Source organism: Pleurodeles waltl, chromosome 1_1 (assembly GCF_031143425.1).
Source record: "Pleurodeles waltl isolate 20211129_DDA chromosome 1_1, aPleWal1.hap1.20221129, whole genome shotgun sequence".
Classification (NCBI taxonomy): Eukaryota; Metazoa; Chordata; class Amphibia; order Caudata; family Salamandridae; genus Pleurodeles; species Pleurodeles waltl.
The window spans coordinates 873,072,063-873,093,854 of NC_090436.1; positions in this window are offsets into that span (position 1 = coordinate 873,072,063).

A 21,792-nucleotide genomic window follows, 5' to 3' on the forward strand; every position below is an offset into this window, starting at 1 on the left:
GTTTAAGACTAGAGACTTTGCATCGCCTCGTCAGTTTTCCACTTACCAATGACTGGACTCCAGCTCTAGAAAAATGTCCTTGTGATTCATTGTCCGATCAAAGTACAATGCATATAGTTTTCTTTTGTAAATTTTATTCTGAATTAAGGAAAGCAGTTGTGATCCCACTTTTAAACTCTATGCACTTTAAACTGTTGCCCAGCTTTTATCTATTTGTAGTCTCTTCCATCAATTATGATCTGCAATGGATTAGCTCTATATTTATGTGCTGTAATCAAGGCTAGATCACATTATTAGGTAAATCAGGGAGGCCCTTTATTATGTTATTCTTTCTAGTTAGGTTTAGTTTGCTTCTAAATATACTGTTTTTATTGATCTCATAGGGTTTTATAGAATTATATATGAATCTGGCTCTTCGTAGTGAATTTTATCATATGGTATTAATTGTTCAATGCTATGATCTATCTTTATTTATTTATTTTATGCGTTTTCTGATTGGTGTTATTTGTATGTATTACCTGCTTTTATGATTGTAAGACACACAATCGAATAAAGAATTTTTGATGGTGATGATGGTATAGTCTTGTCTGTCTTCCTAATTTGATTCGATCTGGATATAGGTCCTTTAGCTTAGGGCACCACTACGTTTACACTCTCCACCTGTGTATTTTCATCTTGCTCAATTCTTTCCATGCTATTAGGGACCGTTTCATTCCTCTCCCTCATTCCAGTGTTTCATTCAAAATGGGATTTCTGCAACACAGGATTTCCTCTTGAATTCTACTGTCATAACATTTACTACTAATTGGTCTCTGAGATATTGATCTAATGAGCCTAAAAATTCACAGGTGGAAGCTAGTACCCTTGCCTCTGTTATAAAGCTGTCAATTGACTCATGTTGGAACTGTTTCAGTGTGAAAAATCAGTGCCTTTTTAAAATGATACTAAGGTCAGCCTTAAAACGGTTTTCTAGTCTCTTTACAGCCTCTGTAAATACATCCCACTGGTCTGATGATGGAGGTTGTGCTTGATGATCAAAAATTCTTTGTAATTTCGTCCCAAGACAATTGTATAACATTGCCTTTTTCCTAGTGGCTGGAAAATTCTCCCCAACAATGGCTATTTAGTTACTTTTAAAGGATTTATACCAATGGTTCCATTTAAGTGCAGGAATCCCTGATTCAGGAAAAAAGGCCATTGGTAAATTTGCTGTTTGTATAACAGCGAAATATACTATCCTATCAAAAAACACTGAGAATATAACTCAACTTGAGAGTAAAAGCAGTATAATGTTTGTACTGGACTAGTATTCACTTAATAGATATTCTCTAATTTTGTCCATTAAGCTTCCATAAAGCTAACCACAAATAAAAACTGAAGATACAATCAGAACACTTCATCCAATCAACAGTAATTTCATCATACACAATGTCTAATGAAAATTAAAGTAGTATTATGCTCCAGCATAATCTACAAGGGAATTCATAACATGACATCGCACATACTAGAGAGAAAGGTAAGGTATTCCTTTAATTTTCTTTTATGTTTCTTCAAAAAGTGAAATGTATTTCTGTGTTCGAGTCACTGAAGTGAAACTCGCTGTGAGGAAAAATGAATTTAAAGTGTGTGAGTTTGACAGTTGGACTTGCGATGGTACGTTTAGCGTGCATGTCACTGCGCTTGATAAAATAAGAGTGCAAGTCACTGATAATTGGACTTCAATGATAAATCAAGTGTGCGAATCACTGTAACTTTACTCGAAGAGAGTGCATACGTTGACGTAGTTTCACTCTGCTCGTGCACTGTCAGTTTCTCTGCACCCTAGCATGAAATTTAAAGTGTGTGAGCCACTGATGATTGGCCTTGCAATGAAAAATCAAGTGTGCAAGTCACCAACATTGCTCGATGAGAATGCATAAGCTGACAACGTTTCACTCTGCTCACGCATGGCCAGTTTCTTTGCACTCAAGTTTGAACATAACTCACCAGTAAATCCAGGCCTGACGTGAGCAGGAGTCCGGGCCCACAATTTGCATGCCCTATTAGAGTTAAATGATCCTTTTGCCCTTGCGATCCTCACTCTAAGAAAATTAACAAATCTCACTGAGATAATTTATTTTCACCGTACAAGCGCTGTCACCTTCATAAGTGAAATGAATAAAAACAGTGAACATAAATTTTAAATAGTTCATAGCTGACAACAGCGTACCGGCATGATTAAGTTAACATAAAATGATATGCTAAAGTACTTCGTAAAACGAAGTTCAGCAAAAATTCGTGTCACTCCTATAGAATCTTTTAAGACCCCGGGTCTATAATAACCAATAAACGTCACCCTACCACATGTGAAGATACAGTCAGTCATACCATTATCTGGTCGGGCTGCGAGCACATGTCACTTTTGTAGGCAGATATGCGTAGGTTCATGGATGATGCTGACAGCTGCTCTCACTCGTCACCAATTTATGTTGTGTCTAGGAACACATGAAATGCAGCCATAAACTTCAAAGAATAAATGTTTATTCTTAATTGGTCAGCACCGATGTCCTCAGCAGCCGCTCCAGGCCAAGACAGCAAAGTCAACTGTCTTTCATGGAACGTCCACTGTCTACCAGAAAACAGATAGAACAAAACAAATGGCAACATTCTACAAAAGCACTAGGCAACTGAACATAACAAAATAGTTCACTCACAAAAAAAGCAGGTATGGTACAATGCAAGTATCCATAGTTCTTGCTTACCTCACAAACAGCTACAGTGCAATCATCTGCAGTGCAAGATTCCTTGTAAACAGAGCAGGTACAATGCAGGCATACTCGGCGCAAGCATCAGATACTCATTACAAGGAGGACACAGATATTTGTCTTTAGGACTTACTTACTTACTTCAGCATTATAAGCTTCCTTCACACACTGAACAGGTACAATAGGATATACTTTCAGTTATTAGTCGATTTGTAACAAGGCACAGCACTGAAAGCTTCCCTTAATTATGGTTGTGAAAGTTCCAAAGTTTTTCTCACACATCCACACACCAACTAGATGATACAAATTCAGGATAAGCTTACGTTTCTTAGATAGGTACAATAGCAACTCAAACGTCCTTCGCACATACAAGTTCAGTGCCAGTATTTCACCACAATGAAAACTGTGGGTCAAGTGCCACTCACACACACAACACATGCAGAACAGCAGGTACAGCCGCAAGCGTTTTGTACTACAGATACACTACAAGCATTATCAGTGCGAGTTACACACGCAAACTGGTACAGTACATATATTTACATTAACATATTTATTAATATACATATTGGTATGTTTGATTTAAAAAATAGATTTAATTAAAGATTACTACCACCCAAATTCTCATTCTACAAATTACATTTTGTTTTTAAATCTCTTTATTGCCATTTTCAAGGTACAAACATATATGTAAAAGGCAGCAGTAGTTTGTGTAACTCAGTCGATCATCCAGGCAAGGGATCAAGGTCTCCAATAAATCTATGGTAGATGTGGTTTCCCCTGCAGACTAATGCACCCACTCAACTTACAGAATGTTAATACCAGTAGCGATCTGCATTAACAATAACAATAATTATCATAGCGTTGGCTGTCAAGCGGAGAGGATCTCCCTCATGACATAAAGAAAACAGGGAAGATACAATAGGAAGCCAGGTATCGAATTTCAACTATCATGAGTTGTTCAGTGGGGATTGAGAGAGTCTATAATAAAATGGATGTGTATGGGTGTCTTCAACATTGAAAATTCTATGGCCAGAGGGAGGAGTGGGAGGGAGAGGAAGGAAGGGGTTGACATCCCTGGTAGTGATTCATGTGACCCGCCGTCATAGAATGGGATGAGAGGACAGCTCATTAAAGCAGAGGGGGGTTGCAATCTATCAAAAAGCTTTTGCACATATGTGTCCCAAAGTGTGGCGCTCCCCCCCGACTCCATTGCGGCTGAGAGAAGAGGATGATAAAGCATCTGCCACTGCCCATTTATGAGTCACCCAAAGCCACACTGAAATATCAGGCAGCTGAGTTGCCTTCCAAGACATAGCTATCAGCCATTTAAATAGCATGAACACCAAGCCTGCCAGTCTTAAGTGATGTTTAGAATATTTTTATCATTTAGTTATTCCCAACAAGCAAAGCAGTGGATCTAGGTAAAGTTTATGTCAGTCACTGCAGCGGTGTGCTGAAGTACTTGGGTCCAGGTTCAAGCCAGAATTGGTCATTCCCAAACAATATGCGGAAATGTGGCATCAGCATGTCCACATTTGGGGCAGATAGGTGTTGTGCTTGGGAAAATCACAAGAAGGCAATGCAGAGTAAGGTAGGTTTGATGGCGATAATGAAATTGTGTAAACCTAAGACAAGCACTGTTTGATGTGGCCTAGCGCCATTGCCCATTGTATGTCCATAAAGACGGTGCCCAAGTCTGTCCCCCATCTACTTCTGCCCTTAAGCATCTGGCTCACTTGGTGCCAGAAAATCTGTGTAAAGAAATTATACGTCTTTACTACCTACCCCATGGGTAAGGAAACAAGACAGCCTTTGATGAAGGGGTGGTTCCGCATCTCCCATCGACCATATGCCCCTTGTAACCTACGTTAGAGTATGGTAAGTGAGGAAAGATTCCACACTCAAATCAAAGGTGTATTGTAATTGTTGAAATGTCTGTAAGGAACCTTCCTCAGAGAAGTCACCAAGCTGGAGCAGTCTCATCTCCTGTCATGAATTGGGGTCATGACGTTCTAGGAGTAGCCTTGCCAGAGAGGAAGTTGTAGTGCATACAGGAGTGCCGAACATTTGGGGTGCATATATCTGTTCCACACCAGTTTGGCCACATGCAGTAACCTAGGCATTTCTCTAGCCGGGCCTCCCGTCATCAACAGTCAATACAATAAGTTTCCGCCTCTATGCTTGCTATGCTCATTTTTCAAATAATTTTACAATATCTTAAATAATGGCATGTAAAAAATACAAGACAGACCTATTGGCTATGCCAGTGCTTGTGCATCTGTGTAGGACAGAACACTGGCTGATACCTAGACTGCTTTTTTACTCAGCTGTGAGATCATCACTGTTAAGCTGGCAAAGGGCAGGTACCGGCTATAAGATGGACCCTAGAGACCTTGGATATTAATTCGTAGTGAGACCAGTATTGATATCATTTTTGAGATCCTGTTTTATTTTAAGAGAAATAGGGGGTCATTACGACCTCACCGCCGAGGTACCGCTGTGCTGAAGACCGCCAGTGGTGGCGGTCTTCCGCGCCACGTATTATGACCGCTGGCAGCCCGCCGTCCTTTTTCGTATGGAAAGCCGGCAGCAGCCATACTGGCGGACGGCGGGAAAGTGGAGGTTGCTCAACCTCCACAGCCATGTCAACAGAACACCGCCCACTGAATCACGTCCCATGATTCGGTGTGGCGGTGTTCTGGTGACGGTGTTCTGGTGGAGGAGCTGCCCCCATGGATCCCGGCCCCTCCCGGAGGATCAACGGACAAGGTAAGTTGATTGTCCATTAGGGAAGGGGGTGGGGGGGTCTTGTGTGTTGTGTGCGTGCATGGGGGTGTGCGTGTGAGAGTGTAGAGGGGGTGAGTGAGTGAGTGTATGCGTGCGGGGGTGTTGTGTGTATGGGAAATGTGTGCTGGTCGCACGGTGTGCATGTCTGTTTGTATGTGTGCAGGTATGTGTTGTCGGGGTGTATGTGTGCGTGTAAGGGTGTGTATATGTGCATGTTGAGGGTGTGTGCGTGTAGGGGTGTGTATATGTGCATGTTTGGGGTCGGGGTGGGGAGGGGGGTTGTGGCACCTTTGGGGGGTGTCAGGGGGGTGGGGGAAGGATTCGTGGGGGGTAGCAGGGGGTGGGGGAGACCCCTATCAGTGCCAGGGAAGGAATTCCCTGGCACTGATAGTGCCTACTACCATGGATCTCATGGCGGTTCCCAACCACCCGAGATCCATGGCGGTATGCAGGGTCCTGATACCGTCGGCGGTCTAGTGACGACCGCCGGGTCGGACGGCGCAATCTCCAGCCCAGCGGTCTTCACCGCCATGGCGGCGGAATGGTGAAGTGGCGGATGACCGCAGCGGTTCCATTTTTTTTTCCACCGGCCTGTTTGCGGTCTTACCGCCGCTTTACCACCGACCGCCAGGGTCGTAATGACCCCCATAGTGTCCTTGACAGATTTTCAAGAGATTACAATTGTGATGAAAAGTCAAGTTCCCTACGTTGAAGAGTCTTAGCATAAGAGATGCTTGCAATACGAGGGTGTTATTGGGATGCATGTCCCCAACAGGACTCATTCTGCAATCCTGGGTCAGCCCTAGGTAACCAGCAATGCTCATCCCTAAAATAAACAATGACATGTTCATTGTGAATAACAAAGTGTTACTGTTTGCCGCACAGGGAGGTTGGTAGGTCCAATTACTGCTAAAATGACAGCTTGTAAATGCATATTAATTGATTTATTTCCTTCAATTACATGTTTTACATGTTTTTTCAGTGCCCATTAAATGTATCCAAGCTTTTTATGCTCATATTTTCTGTTTTTAAATCAATAAAACTACAGCCATGTTTACTTCCAGTGGAAAAAATAGGTGATCTCATTATAAGTGCAACAAAGATGTGCTTGGCAAATTTGCTTTGAATACCACTCCATGCATGTCATTAAAACCCTGAGGGGAATATTTACAAGGGGACTGTGCCAGCGTTACATAATTTTTTTGATGCAGCAGCAGCGCATTCAGTTCTCAATATTTACAAAGTGACGCACTAGACATAATGCATCACTTTTCTCTGTCCAGTGCCGTTTTTACCTGCACTACAACCGTCTGCGTCAGGTAATGTTAAACATATGAAAGGTAGGCATTCCCCCCTTAAAGTACAAAGCAGAACTGACATATCCTAATCTACAGGTATATGGGAAAGTGATACATTGCTAGCAAATGATGCACAGAGTCCAAAATGCATAAAAATTCCTGTGCATCAGCAACGCAGGTGTAGGAATGATGCATTGCATTGGTACATAAACAGAACATATCCAAAGCACTTTGGCAAGCCAAATTACTCCATGGAGCTACTTATACTGCAGCTTGGAGCAGGAAAAGAATGACAATGACCACCACCACCTCCACCATCATCAGGTCTACCCTCATTGACCTCAGGGAGGAGGATGAGGTCATCACCTATTACAGGCTCAGGTTGCACCAAGGCTGTAGACAACATTCCAGAGGTGCATTAGCATACCTGTGCAGGCCAAACTGATTTCAGTACTCCACATGCTGGAATCTGGCTAATTCCAAACCATCACAGCCAGAGCGGCGGGAATGTCTCAGCCATCCTTTTCCACTTTCCTCCCCTCCATCCTCGATGCCATATTAGGCCTCACATCATGGGAACTCATGTTCTCCAACATACAACAGAAACACTTGAAAACAAGCAGGGCGTCTATGCCATTGCTGGATTCCACAAGTGTTGGGGGCAATGGACTGCACTCATTTGCAACTGGTGCCCCCTGCTGCTACATCCCACCAGTACCGCAATCGGAAGCACATATATTCCATCACCATTCAGGCAAAAGTGGACCATCTGGGGATGGTCACCAACTTGCTGGTAATGTACCCTGGAAGTGCTCATGATGCATACATCTTCAGACATTCCATCATAAATGAGAGCTTCCAGAATGAGAGATATGGGAATGTCCTACTGGTTGATAAGTACACCTGAAGCACATGATTGATCACATGACAGTAAAATAACTTGGCTAAAGAAGCCATATTTGTGTTGGGTGAATGAAACAGCGCATACGTAGCAGGGCCTCATCAGTGCACCATACTACATGACATATGTGCAATACAACCCTTCAAGTCACACATGTTGAAACCAAGTAAGCCACTGTGAGCCTCATTTACAAAAGGCCTGCGCTGCTGAAGCATCAGTTTCAATGATTCTCTGGTGGAGAATTTCTCTCACTCATATCTCTGAGGCAATGCAATGTTATCCTGCATGCCTTTGCATGGCCTCATATATTTATATGGAGTATGTCACAGCAGTACAAAGTGCTGTATTGCCTTACTCTAAGTCAAGGATAAGTACCATGGGCCTGGTGGTGGGTTTTCCCTCGCAACACCACTGGGTTCGACAAATTCCGAGAATTACAAGCATCTGCACACCTGGAAATATGTCAACAATGTGCACTTCCCCAGGGGAGGCATAATGAGGACAAATAACTTTATTTCTACTCGTCATTTCCTCTTTCTATGGTGCTGCATTTTACCTCACACATAGAAAGAGTTAAAAAACCTCCATTGATTCTTTTTGTGCAGGGAGGCATCCCTTACTGCATAAAAACAATTGAGCCCAAAAAGCAGACACGCCTGCACCATGGTGTAAGGATGCTTGTGTTATCACTAGTCACTAATCTGTGATCTTCGGAAGGCAGAAGGAACACAACTGTGCAATACTTTATTATTATGGCATGTTCCAGCCCTTTCCTTTTGATGCAGGGCAGCACAACTAAGTGCTGCCCTGTGGCAACAACTCGTAAATGAGGCCCTGTGGGCATCTTGAAATGGTGGAAAGACCCTCAGCAATGCAACACTATGTAAAATGCTGTGTTACAACACCATGTTGAAGGAATGGCCTCCATTTCTGTTATCTGTGTGTCCATGGGTAGTTCTCATATTCATGAGGCATGTTATGTATCCAATACCTGTGAAACTGAGAAAGTTTCACATTTTTGGGCCTCTTCAGGTCATGTGTACCATGGAAAATTACATTAGTCATGTTATACATACCTACCATTATATGTGCAGTCCAGTTTGTGCCACATAAACCTGCTCTATCAGTCCACCAAGGGTTCAGACGGTGCAGGAAGGTAGACCCTCAAACACAAAGTACTTTTCATAGGATAAGAAGCCACATATTCACCATTTAACCATTTAAATAATGCACCTGTGCAATGATGTTCATTGTCTTCCAGTGCAGCTGCAAACCCAGGACACTGCATCATGTTGAAAACTATGTGCAACACTACCCTCAATCAGTGAGGCAGTGCAGTTTTGATAGTTTACCAGTTGCACTGTACTGCACAAGACTACCACTTGTAGTTCAGAAATGCCAATAGAAGTCCCAAACATACACAATAGAGAAGTATGAGAGACATGCCTTCTCAATGGCTAACTGATTCTCCATACCAGTAAAGATTCATCACATTCATGGCATTGCCACTCACAAGTATTACAAATAGTAAGTGTATCACATAGGCCAGTATACTTGTATTTATGATACAGTGTCAGCCATACCAAAAATGAAAGTGTGTGTATGTCATATAATGTCAGTGCATGTCCCAAATTGGTTGAAAAGTGTATGTCATTCAGGATGCATATCATTCAGGATACATACCATAATGTACATGAAAGTGGGCACATCAACCATCAAGACCATTGACAGATTGTTCCCATCTTGTCTTTTCAGCTGACCAAGGATATGGTCTACAGGCAGGGGTCATGACCCTATATGCACAGCCCCAGACGGTGGCCCAGAGGAGTTACAACCATGCACTTAGCAGGATCCAGTCCATAGTGGACCAGACTTTAGGAGTCCTTAAGTCAAGCTTTCCCTGTCTCAACATGTCAGGGAGGAGATCGCTCTGCTCTCCCCTACGGTATGTAAGATCATACTTGTGTGCTGCATTTTGCACTACATATGTGAGCAGACCAATGTACCTTGGGACGAGGGAAAAGAGGACCGTGAAGACCAAGGTGAGGATGATTAGGAAGAGGAGGGCCAACACCAAAATGTACCTCGTATTGCTGGAAAACGGCAGAGAGATCAAATAGTACAGATTTTTTTTTGCAGGTACATGAGCCACATCAAGGGACACAAATATATGGACTACATGAAAAAAGTGTTCTAAAATGTCAATAAATGTATGAAAACTACCATTGTGTAAGCAATCTTACTTCATATTCACTGTAAACACCCAAACACTCCCATCACTCAGGTTAGTAATTCATACATAACAAAGGTATGTAGCAATGTGTAACCCCGCTGGACAACATGTTGTAAATCCTAAAATATGTGCATGCCAACAACATGTGCCAAATGCATGTCCTTTAGAAAGATAGACATCAAATAAAGATAGCAATGTGGCACAGTTTGGGCATTTTATGTTATGATAATGTGTGCTTTTGAAGAGTACTGACTGACAGACATCTTACCACAATCTAATTGGTGTGGTAATGTAAACAGTGTGCAATTCCTGCGTGTGTAAGTTGTACATCTAGTCATTTGTACAGCCTCATACTTGTGCAGACCAATAGAGTTAACTCATAGTTTGATGACTGTGAACAGAGGCACATGTGATGGGTTCACTTCTACGGCTACATCCATACATTGTAAAAACACAACACAAAGAGTTAGAATATGAAACATTTGCTCAGAAGCAAGGGCTATATGCAAGGTGAATCCAGCCAAGGTACCATGCACTGATGCATTCCAGGTCACAGTGGCAGAATGTGTCAATAAATGCCCAGGTGACCATCTTGTGTGAATACATACCTACGTCTTAACTTCAAGTAACCCCACAATGTAGCAACATAATTTGATGCATGCCAATAGCAAATAATACCTCATTGGAATAAATCAGACTCGTTTTGGCTATCTAAACTGGCATTGTGTTCACCCAAATATAGGGAAAGAATTAAGGTAAACACTAATGTGAAGTGGCACTGTGCATGTGCCACATATATCCTTCCAGACACCACTCCATACAGCAGGTGTGTGCACCACAACATGAATTGGTGGTTTTGGTTATCACTCTATGGTAACATGTCATGTATGCCTAGCAACATCCATTACACATCTAGACATGTCAGTCTGTCCCCTGGATGTCACAAACACTGTAGCCTGGCTGAACTAGCCACGGTATGCCACTCGCTGAGTGGGTAGTGCATTCGCAAGACATCCTAGGAAAGCAATTTATACAGATATGGGCCTATGTACCACAGGCTGGTACAGCTGGTGTGTCACTACTTTCGGACCTCAGGTTGCTCAAGCCTCTCAACCACATCTATCAGGCTATGCTAAGTCACCCTGAGTGGCTCATCATGGCCTCACTGCTATGGAGTAAAATAAGACACCTCAATAGACTGGCTTGGTTTGCTCTGTGCCCTGGGAGTGTTGCAGGGGTCTTGCGGGGTGAGAGGTTGCAGGCAATACCCATGTATATTCAGGATGACTCATGTAAACATATAGATGTAAACCTGGTGCCGTAGAAAAGGCTTATGCCTGCACCCAATCTGATATCAAGTTGCATCACAATTCTACCTGCACCTTCCTGCACATAAACCATCCATGGAGTGTGTTTGCTGGTTCTATGTGTGCTGCAGAATACAGCACACATGAAAATGGAAAACACAAGAAGTTGAATCATTTCTCCTTGTTATGCCTCTTCTGGGGATGTGCATGGTTTTTGGGCTGCACTAGGTTTAAATGAGTCTGATAATCGGTCAGTGTCAAACTCCAGGATGTTGCATGTGAACACCCACCGCAAGGACCATGCACCACCTCCTTGATGCAGAACGAAGGAACGCAGTGCTTTATGCTGCCTTGCCTTACTCAATAATTATGAGGTCATGCATGGTGGCTTTGCATTGCACCATCAGTATGATTGAGAGACCTTTGCCTCCAGAACTTCTTGAAAAGTGACTCTCCTGCGGGGCTGGATCCTTCTATGTGAGGCCCCTTATGTAGGCCACTCCAGATCACTCATGGCTATATTTTATACCATTTTGTGTCATGTTTGCACCACTATTTTTGTGCACCCATGACACAAAATGCAAGGAGAGAATTAATTAAAAAGCCATCAAGAGGCAATTTGCACTACCTTGTGTGGGCTAGAAAAAAATGGAATGCAAGTCAGCAGCTTGTTCTGCATTGTGTTATATTTCATTCTGTAAGGCATTCTATGAGTGGGAACATGGACATTCCCATGCATCCCCCCTTGGATTTCATGCAAATTCCAGATTTACAAAGGCCTGTACACCTGGGATTGCGTGATTTCTCTATGCCTCATGGAGGATGGCGTAATGAGGAGAAAAATATTTTTAGGTCCTTGTTATTTCTTGCATTAAGCAGCATACATGGAAAGAGGAAAATGCCTCAAGAGATTGGTATTGTGCAGGAAGGTTTCCCTTCCTGCACAAAAACAATTCTCCTTACAATGGAGGCACCCTGGCAACATGGTGCAAGGGTACCTGTGTTGGCGCTAGGTTGCCTGAAGTTCATCAGTGCGTGAGAGAGCAGGAATGCTCCATATCTTCATAAATATGGGACAACTCTGCATTTTCCCTTTCATGCAACACAGTGCATTAATGTGCTGCCATGCATTGCTTCAAGGATTAGTTAATGGGCCCCTTAAAATGACAGGCCAATGGAAATTGCTACTTTTAATGCCACAGTATTCACACCAGGGGCCGTATCATAGAAATGCCCCAGTGGCGCAACAGGCATTTACACCAGTTTTGTGCACCCCAGGGCACTTTGGAATCACACAAGGGGCTGCAGATGTGGCTGCAGACGCCTGTGCTGCCCCTTATGTAAAACAGATAGCACTAGCACACTTATAGCACCAGCGCTATCACCAGAGGATGTTCTCTAATTTTCAGGGGGGTGTGGGCCCATGCAAATGAGGGAACCCCTTTGCCTCTGTGCTGTATTATAGACACAGCTGCAGAGGCAAAGATGTCAAGAGGCGCACTCACAGTGGGCCACCTAAAAGGGGGCACACTGTCAGTGTGCCCTCTGATGGCAGCCCACTGGATGGAGGAAAAGGGGTCATATGGCCCCCCCAGACATCCCCTTGCAGTAGGGTGGAGTCACTCACTGTACCTACCTGCAAGGGGATCTGTAACCCCCCTTAAAAGTGCAGACAGATTGTCAGCTGCACAGTGAATCATGGAGCGGCTTTAAAAAGCTACTCTGTTTTACACTTGAATGCACTGCCCTGGGGGCAGCGCAAGTTTGCAGCAGCACTGGGGGAAGCACATTCAACGTAATAGAGTGCACTTTCTCAGTTTGTGCATGGCACACCTATTGTAAGGTGGCACAAATAGAAACAGTGTAATAGGATCCCAGTAATGCAAGAAGTCATACATATGTGCACTGTCAACATACACATGCAACACATTCAGAGACATTAAGTATATCACTTAATATTTTCACAGGACAAACACTGATCCCTGGAATTGTTTACATGCATAGCACAATAAGATGTACTGTAAAACACACACTTGGCCCATTGCGTCAATTTAAACAGACACATTAGCATAATGAGTGACGCATTGCATCTGTCGCGTCTGACGGATGTCATGCATCCAAGCTGATGCATTAAAAATACAGCATTGTGCATTGTCATACGTTGTGTCAAATTCATGCATTGCCTATTTTTCCACATTCCAAAAAATGATGCACTTGGAGAAAATGTGATGCATCCTCCAGGGAAATAATGCAAAGACTCTGACATGCTGCAAACCAGGAAGTGTGAAGTTACTTTCACTTTCCCTTGCATTCTTTCTGTTTGTGATTGCTGGAGAGTGTTGAGCTGTTTATTGGTCTTGTTGCTGTCTGTGTTGTACCTGATGTGTCCCTAATGTCTATTGTTTGTATTGTAATTTTAATGATTTAGTCCAGTGTACTGTAGGTTGTCTGTCTTTTCAGGGTTCTGTATTGTTAGGGATAGTTGGGGGTGTGTTAGGTTGTTTATTGTTATTTGGGGAAATGCATTTTTCAGGGAGGGATATGTCTGGGATTGGGAATCGGGTAATCTAGGGATACCCGCTCCAGGACCAGAAGTCACGGTGGGAGAAGATGGGGCAGCATATGCAAGGGATTTTTGTGGTGGACTGCATGATGCATCAACTGAAGTATCGCTGTGCAGATGTGGTCAGCCATGAGGCTGACCTCCTTGATTACCTCTGAGTTTAAGTGGGGCTAGATGCTGGTAAGTACACATATGCTGTGAGTTTGTTGCTGTCACCTTTGCTAATATATGATATTGCTTCAATGACTCTAAGGTCACATATGTTTGATGGTCAGAATGCCAGGCCCCGCCTAGCCATGTTGAAAGGAAGAAGAATGCTAAAGAGGCATTTTAGCACTTGGCTGGCCTTAGCCCACACAGACCATGCAGTGCATGCCAGCCCCAGAGGTGCTTCTTATCCCACCAGCATGATGCAGGTAGTCTTGTTACTGGGCATTCCAGGTCATTACTGGCTCACAAATGTGTGTGCCAAACTCTATGGGGCCCATTTCCAACTTTTTGGCACAGTTTAATTCTGCAAGCCTTCTTGCTGCACTGTACTGCACTGCATCAAAAAGAAAGGCCAGGATATGCCCTGTATTAATGACATACGGGACATTCTTGTCCCTTCTGCCTTCGCATGTGCACAAATTTGTGCCTTTCATCAATACAGGCATGCTTGCACCATGGTACAAGGGTGTCTGTGTTGTTGGCATGATTGTTTTTGTACAGGAAGGGTGACCTTCCTGCCCAAAAGCAATCAATGGAGGTGTTTTCCTCTTGCTATGTGCGCTGCAGAATGCAGCACACATACAAATAGGAAAAAACAATGAGAAATAAAGATGTTTCTCCTTGTTACACCTCCCCTGGGGAGGCTCACAGGTTTACAGACTCTTGTGAATCTGGGAATGTGTCAAAACCCATGGGTGTTGCGTAGGAAAAGCCATGCAACGCATATGGAATGCCTCCTTGAAATACAGTAAGGCTACGCAATGCTTTGTGCTGCCTTGCCTTACTCCATATCTATGAGGCAATGCCAAGCCACGCAGGGTGGCTTAGCATCGCCTCATAGATATGATTGAAAGGGCTGTTCTACCGGGTGTTAAAAAAAGTGATGCTCCAGGGGAGCAGGCCTCTAATAAACGAGGCCCAATGTATGTTACATGTGAGCACACTCACATGTATTTATGTTTAACAGGCTGTTTCGGGCACATCTAAGGATTTCACATACATGTTGGAGTGCAGATGTTCCCAATTCCTCATTGTGTCCGTACAGGGCATGGACAACAATGTATATTTACTGTGCAGCATTGACATGTACTAAGCTCAATGAAGGCAAGGAACAACAATGGCTACTGTGTGATGTGCAGAACATTGTCATGGACATGTATAGTGATGTGAAAGGCATGGGTACTATAAGCCTTCTCTGTATTGACCTGACTGTAGCTAGATATAGCCAGACAATGCAATTGCCAACATTGGCAACACCTGTGTACTTTGTCCTTATTACATTTGGAGAAGTAAATGTAATTGTAGATGGATAATCAGTTTATATTTCAAGGTGATTTGGGGGTTTTAGAGATGCCACATATGTTTGAAGCTAGGAGAAGCAGTATGATGACTGACACAGTTCCTAGTTACACTTTGTCTGATACATTTTTATTCCACTCCAACAGACAACAAGACCCCCGAGGAGCAGAAGAACTAGCTCTTCCGTTTGGAGCGTGAGAGGCAAATCTGCCTCGTAGCTACAGCATACCGCAGAATGGAAAAACAATTTGTTGAGAAGAGGGCAGCTGACACTTTGTGCATAACACCACAGGGGACAGCAATCCGTGATAAGCCAGGCCAAACCTAGGATGATACTGCTCTCCAGGGAGGCAGCCTATTTCCATTCTCCAGTACATCAACCAGTCAGCCCACAGGGCCACTACAGTTCCAGTCCTAACCCACTGGACACGGTTCAGATTTTGTACAGCTGGCAATGAAGGACTTGTCGGACCTTAAGCTCTGGGAGGCAGGCCTGGAACACAAAGTGGACACGGCAAAACGTTTGTTGCAAGCACTGCAGCAGTCTGTGGACCAAATGTAGGCCACAGGGACCCCTTCTGCCCTTCCCCGTGTTTTAAGTTGTGTTTTTGTTATACTGTTATACTGTTTTTAGAGCATAGTTGAGGCATAGTTAGTGTAGCCATAGGTTACCTAAGGTATAGTAATTTTAATATTTTAGGTAGGTTGGTTGTCTCCCTGGATATAGGGGTGGGTAGGTTATTTAGTGAGTAGGGGGATTGATGTTTAGGATAGGTGTTTTAATAAAACAAAAATTAAAAACCAAAATACTACAAAAAGCTTAGTTTGACTTTTTATATTTGGGTAGCTTTTGTATAGGTGTAGTTTATGTTGTTTTTGAGTGAAGATGTGTATTAAGGGAGGGTAGGGGGTTGATGTTTAACATGTCATGTTATTTGTGTAGAGGAAGATCATTTAAGAAAAGGTGGTTTTAGGATAGGATAGTGTAGTTTAGGTAGCATAGTGTAGATTAGGTGTAGTTTGGATTAGATAAGTAAGTTAGTGTAGTTTTGGTAGTTTTAGGTAGGATACGTTTTATATTTACAATAAATGTCAATCTTTTATACATACAAGTCTACTTCATAATTTACTGTGTATGAGTTATCATATATGCTTAGGTTGTGTTATGTAGGCTTTGCTGGCAGTGTTTGTAGACATGTGTGACTAGGTGAAAGACCTATGGAGAGGAACCTGTCAAGATTGGCATAGAATCACATAAGGGATCTACAAAGTTGAGCACTGTAAGTAGCACTCTCAATGTGAATGGATAGACTGGCCGAACAGGTTTTCACATACTGTTGCTCTGTGTGTGTAAGTCATGTGACATACATAGGAGGTATAGTGAGGTCAAACCATTGTCACTAAACAAGGAGATCTGGGTTCACATACTAATGCCAGTCCCCTACACACTCACTCTTACATCATTTACTTGTCACAGCATTGTTGCTTGCTGGCTAGTATCCATGGATGTGCTCCCCACCTTTGCTGGCATGGTCATCAGCACTAGGCAAAGGAGAAACTGGCAATTTGGCAGTTTTACTTTAGAAGGAGGTGAAGTCCACATCATCCTCTTTGTATGTGTGTGGTGCTTACCATGAAGGTGGTGTTGTAGGTGCTGGAGAAAAGGAGGCACACACATATTAGGGACTGAAGGTGTGGAGCCCCGGTCCCAGAAGCATTTCTCTGTGCCAACAAGTGAGGCAGCACTGCACTGAGAAGGGTCTGCTGGTTTGCCATAACATCACCAACATCTCAGTGGTAGCACCGATTGTGTCCTGCTTCCACTCCATGGACCCCAGAGAGTTGTGGATCACCCCCAGCTGTTTGGCAACCTTGCTGGTGCCACTTTAGCAGGGCACTTGTTCGTGCCTCTGCCTCATGACACCAGCGATGTGAGCCAGGGGCTGTTCGAGTCCACTGAGCAGAGGGTAAGTGCCTTGTATAGTGACTGAGGTATCCTTATTGGTACTGAGGCACCTACAGGCTGCCTCTAGGGTGCCTGCCATGGTCTTCATCTCCACCCAAATCACATCTACCATTTCCCACTGGACTCCAACTGCATACCATTGGAATTCTACTTGGGGGTCCTCAGAGTCCAGGGCTGGGGTGGGCTGGCAGGTGGTGTTGGTTGGGTGATGGGTGGATCCTCTGGAGAACCAGCAGTACTGTCTGTCCTTCTCACAATCAGAGATGGTGTCTCAAAGGAGGACAGGATTTGTTGGAGGGTGTCTTGGTCAATGGTTGGCAGGCTTTCATCCTCTGTCAGATTGTCATCCCATACAGGTAGCTGCTCAGGAGGTGTAGGTTCATTCTCTGCAATGAGATAGAGAAATGCTAATGGTGTCCTATGTTGGATGTTGACATGAGAAATCTGATTGACATTCTGACTATAGGGTCTAAGTTGGACTGTAGTTGCCTTTCAGATGGCAGTATATCTGCATTCTTCATACAACCACTGTGTGAGAAGGGCACACATTTTGTCTCAGGACACACGCTGCAACATAGTTACACAGATCACTAGGCCTACCATTCCTGGACGTATGAGAAGAGGTCAGGTCCACATCTGCCAAGGTGATCTGAGGTGTTTTTCATGATGCTCATACTGATTGTTTTCTCATATTGACACCACTACTGTTTACATTGCATCTAAGCCCCAGGCTGTCTGCATTTCCTGTGGCCAATATTCAGCCCACTGCTCCTTTGCAGGTGATGTGGGTCTGGTCATGAATTTGTTATGATTCTGCCATGTGGCCTGCACACTGTACACCATGGTACTCTGCCTTGTTGTTCTGTCTTGCATGCACATTGCGCATTAATGTGACCAAGGGTTGATCTTGAAACACATATCCTGCACACCTCTACACACCAAGCAACCTTGCTACATGCAGGAATATCTGAGGGCATGTACTTACCCTTTATTTCCTATTTCTGTCTACTCACTTGATTTGACTGGCTACTCATGCGGCTTCATCTTTGTAGACAGTGGGCACTGTGTACCAAATCTGAGGGGATGGGCCCTGTCACACAAGGTAGGTTGCTAGCACTGACATTTACCACGGTTGATAATTGCCAAAGATGGCTATCTGCATAGTATGACAAATCCCTTGACTCAGGCCCACTCACTTGTACATGTACATGCAACCTCTGCCTCGCCTCCTTTTGTGCCAGGGACTCAACCTAATGCTACACAGTAATGGAACCCAGATAATACATTGACTCTCATGTACCTACAATACCAACAATATGTGTGATAATTTCCAATGTACTGACATGCCTGACTATTGTTTGGGGATATGAGTCAATCTGTACCCAACATAGTGGTAGTAATGGAATTGGTGACATGTATCTACCCAGGTTTGCAACATAACTGGGCCCATTCACCTCTATCTCCAACCATTGCTGACATCTGCCCTTTATGGTGGTAGGCTAGTCTTTCATGTCCCTTGACAGATCCCTATTTCACATCCTCCTACTGAGACAAATGTGGCATTTGAGACAATTTCCCTTCATACTCCCCCCTCCACATGCTACATCTCACCAAGGCCACATCACATGTAGGAGATTGTACCCCAATGGGCTCTTCTCTGGCATCCCTTTCCAGCTGCAACACAAGTGTGACACTGTCAGACACAGCAGTGCCTGTGTGTTAGTTAGGCTACCTAGCAGAACACATGTCCTTTCTGACCTCCTTGCGATGCAATGTCTCCCCATTCAGACACAGTGGTAGTTCACTGCACAACTAGAGGCCCACCAGGGCCACACATCAGCTTTGGTGTAAACACACATGGTCCTCTGGTGTGCATCACTTGCATTAACCCTGACCCAGTCAGATTTACTACATGGCGTGAGTTCTGGAGGCCCCTATCATGGCAACTGTAGGAGGCTGGCCTGGCTTATAGTGGGTACCTGATAGTACTTACACCTTGTGCCATGTCCAGTTATCCCTTATTAGTAGATTAGTAGTTTTCTAGCAGCTTAGGCTGGTAGAGGTAGCTATAGCAGAGCAGCTTAGGCTGAACTAGGAGACATGTAAAGCTCCTACTATACCACTTATATCATATAGGTACTATATCATAAGAAACACAATACTCAGGGTTACTAAAAATAAAGGTACTTTATTTTAGTGACAATGTGCCAAAAATATCTCAGAGGATATACTCCCTCAGGAGGTAAGTAAAATACACAAAATATACATCACAAACCAAATCAGGTAAGTAAAACAGTCAGAAAATAGTGCAAACACTGTAGAATACAATAGGATGCAATAGGCCTATGGGCAACACAAACCATATACTAAGAAAGTGGAATGTAAACCACAAATGAACCACTAGGTTGGTGTAGCGTGTAGATGGTCGCTGGGAGTGTAAGAAAACACTAAGGGTGTCCAAGATACCCTACCCCAAGACCCTGAAAAGTAGAAATAAAGTGGTACTCCTTCCCTGCTAAACCCCGAATGAAGGTGCAAAATGGCTGCCTTGAGATGGAAGAAGCTGAAGATTCTGCAACAATGAAAGGTGCTAGGAACTTCTCCTTCGTGCAGAAGATGTCCCATGGAGTGCTGGAGGATGCAGTGTTGTTTCTTTTGCAAAAGACTGCAAACAAACCTTGCTAGCTGCGAAGGTCGCGGTTGAAGAAAAAGGGTGATGCCCGGACCCAGGAAGGACCAGGATGTCACCACTTGGGAGAGGAGACAGAGGGGGCCCTCAGCAATGTAGAGAGCCCACACACAAGAAGGCAGCACCCGCAGAAGTCCTTGAACACAGGTTCAAGAAGACTGAACACGGCGGTCATCTCAACACTACAAAAGAGGGTCTCACGATGCCGGAGGTCAACTCAGAGAGCTGAGCAATGCAGGACAGAGTGCTGGGACCTGGGCTTGGCTGTGCATGACGGATTCCTTGGAAATGTGCACAGGAGCCCTAGCAGCTGCAGTTCACGCTGTGCACAGGATTACTGTCTGGAGAGAGGAGGCAAGAACTTACCTCCTCCAAATTTGGACAGTTGGACCACTGGACAGTCTGGGTCACTTGGGTCCACCACCTGTGTTCCAGGGCCCACGCTCATCAGGATGAGAGGGGTCCCAGAGTACTAGTGATGCTGAAGTTTGGTGCCTGCTGGAGCAGGGGGAAGATTCCGTCAACCCACAGGAGATTTCTTCATGGCTTCCAGTGCAGGATGAAGGCAGGCAACCCCCAAAGCATGCACCACCAGGAAACAGTCGAGAAAGCCAGCAGGATTAGGCGCTACAATGTCGCTGGTAGTCTTCTTGCTACTTAGTTGCAGTTTTGCAGGCATCCTGGAGCAGTCAGCGGTCGATCCTTGGCCGAAGTCGAAGAAGGAGATGCAGAGGAACTCTGGTGAATTCTTGCAAATCGTTATCTGAGGAAAAGCCCAATGGAGAGACCCTAAAATAGCCGTCAGAGGAGGATTGGCCACCTAGTCAGGTAAGCACCTAGTAGGAGGGGTCTCTGAAGTCACCTGCTGGCACTGGCCACTCAGAGGCTTCCAGAGTGCCCGTACACCTCTGGATCCAAGATGGCAGAGGTCTGGGACACACTGGAGGAGCTCTGGGCACCACTCCTGTTGTGGTGATGGACAGGGGAGTGGTGGCTCCCCTTTCCTTTGTCCAGTTTCGTGCCAGAGCAGGGACTGGGGGTTCCCTGAACCGCTGTAGACTGGCTTGTGGAAGGCGGGCACCATCTGTGCCCTTCAAAGCATTTCCAGAGGCTGGGAGAGGCTAGCCTCTCCAGCCCTTAATACATATTTCCAAAGGGAGAGGGTGTGACAACCTCTCTCAGAGGAAATCCTTTGTTCTGCCTTCCTGGGACTGGGCTGCCCAGACCCCAGGAGGGCAGAACCCTGTCTGTGGGTTGGCAGCATTGGTAGCTGCAGAGAAAACCCAGGAGAGCTGGTTTGGCAGTACCCAGGGTCCATAGTGGAGCCCCGGGGATGCATGGGATTGGCACCCAAATACCAGATTTGGCATGGGGGGACAATTCCATGATCTTAGACATGTTACATGACCATATTCGGAGTTACCATTGTGAAGCTACATATAGGTATTGACCTATATGTAGTGCACATTTGTAATGGTGTCCCCGCACTCACAAAGTCTGGGGAAATGGCCCTGAACTATGTGGGGGCACCTCTGCTAGTGCAAGGATGCCCTCACACTTAGTGACTTTGCACCTAACCTTCAGCAAGTGAAGGTTAGACATATAGGTGACTTATAAGTTACTTAAGTGCAGTGAAAATGGCTGTGAAATAACGTGTGCGTTATTTCACTCAGGCTGCAGTGGCAGTCCTGTGTAAAGGTTTGTCTGAGCCCCCTATGGGTGGCAAAAGAAATACTGCAGCCCATAGGGATCTCCTGGAACCCCAATACCCTGGGTACCTAGGTACCATATACTA